The following is a 2,180-nucleotide window of genomic DNA, read 5'->3' as shown; positions in this document are numbered from 1 at the left end:
AGATCAGGAAAAGATTTTTATTCATGATCTTTCAAGAACAAGTGAGGTGTCTGGAAATAGGGACACAAGAGTGCTAAAGTATAATTTTTGTACCCTGTTCTTCCCCTGACTTCCCATTGGCTGGGTACCACAAAGGTTATATACAGCCTGTCCAGAATACTAATTCCCACATGTGAACATGAGTTCCCTCTCTTGATTACATCTCGCATCAGGTTTCACTTTATTTGGTTGTATTTATCTGTAAGTGACTATATTGGCAATCCTTCCCTTAAGGATAGTTCCCATTTCTCTTAAGGGTTGCAAAGGCTTTTTTTTTTTTTTTTTTTTTTAAACCCTTAGTTTTTCATCTCCCAGTAACAAGTTTCTTATGCTAATTTATGGCTTCCTTAAGTTTCATTTCCTTTATTCCACATCAGTCTAACTTTTACTTTTCACTTCTTAGGGTGTTTTTTTAAATGTAAATGTAACTGTAGAAACTAACCCTCCCCATCCAATTCTTGCCTGAGGAACCAATAAAAGGAAACAAGCATTAATGAAGTGCCTACCACACAGCTAGTGTCAAAGTTATATTTGAACTATCCACTGTACCATCCAATGAGTTTACTAGATAAAAGGGGTCAGCAGGGTAGGGGGAAATCATCATTTCAGGGAGAAGAAATGCAGGGATTGAAGAGAGTTTCAGGATTAAATTCAAGTCTAGAAAAGCAGAAACAGACCTAAGAGGAATGATTAAACTAAAGTGGAGAACATCTTGCTTATTCCTCAATAGAAAATTAAATAAGATTAGCTTCACTGAAAGATTTCTCTCTGAAGGTATTAAGGACCTACCTCTTTATATATTAATTAGTATTCTCATAATCAGAATTGAACTGGTACTGAAAGGCCTATCTGCAGATCTGGGCTCAAATTCCTGTTATTTACCTACTTAAGCACATGACTTTATCTTAAACATGTTTTCTAATTAAGATAAGGCAATTGCTAGAGGTTATTGACATCAAAAAAAGTCTCATATGACCAAAAATGTTCAGAGTAGTGAGAAAAATGAAAAGCCTGAGAAACAAGTTTCTGGATAATTAATCAATTTATTAAACTATCAAATAATAAACGAAGTGATATGTCTTGGTAACCATAGAGAAAGACCATGGAGATGCTTAAATTTACCTTTAGAAAAGTGGATGGTCCTGATAGGTGATCAACTACAATTGAAGGATAGACTTTTTCTACTGAGATTAACTAAGTCTTCAGCTCCTCCTGTTGAGATGACAACTTGACAATGAGACCAAGACCAACTAGCCTCTCAGTACTCCCAAACTTCTAGTACTCTGGACAAGATCATAATCAAAGTTAAAGGACCTCTATTCATTTATAAGCTCATGACATTTGTTAAAGAACATTTGCTTAAGTATTTGTTGGGAAGTATCAAAATAAAATGTATCAACATATTAAAAAGGAAAAACAAAAATATTAGAAAAGACCGATTTCCTCAGAATGATAGGAAAATTAAAGGATTAAATAATATAGTATATGTAGAATTTACTGCAAATATCTTAGGCATATAGTCATTTCTTGGGATTGCATAGAACTTGAAACAAAGCAGGTGCTCATTAAATGGAGAATGGTTAAACACATCTTAGAATGTGAATATAAGGGAATATTGTGGGCTCTAAGAAGTAGTGAATATGAAGAATTCAGTGAAGGATGAGAAGATTTATATGAACTTATACAGTGAAGTAAGCATAGACAAAAAAAAAGGACTTCAGCAATTTAAATGGGAAGGAAATGTTCATAAACTGAATGTTATGTAATTATAATGAATTAATGAATAGTTGTGGCAGGTGAGAATGTTAGCACAGGCTGTGGTACAAAGAAACAATAAAAATAAATGCTTATTAACCAAAAGACTGTTTATTCAGTTCTTGGTCTGTATTTCTAATAGTATAGGCCCTCAAGGATCTCTTTCTCTAATTGTTCCAGGCTGGTAACAGCAGATGTCTAGGAAGATTGCAGGGTAATAGCTCTATGTAATAGAGCAACAAATCTTAGTAAGATGACAGAACTCATACTTTACTAACTCATCTAACTAACTCCAACCCATCCTTGTCCACTGAAGCTTCTGATTATGCTCACTGTGGATTACAACTTCTGTTGTCCATATTTCTGAATGAGAACACAAAATCAGG

Source organism: Sminthopsis crassicaudata, chromosome 1, assembly GCF_048593235.1.
Source record: "Sminthopsis crassicaudata isolate SCR6 chromosome 1, ASM4859323v1, whole genome shotgun sequence".
Classification (NCBI taxonomy): domain Eukaryota; kingdom Metazoa; phylum Chordata; class Mammalia; order Dasyuromorphia; family Dasyuridae; genus Sminthopsis; species Sminthopsis crassicaudata.
This window is presented reverse-complemented; position numbering follows the sequence as displayed.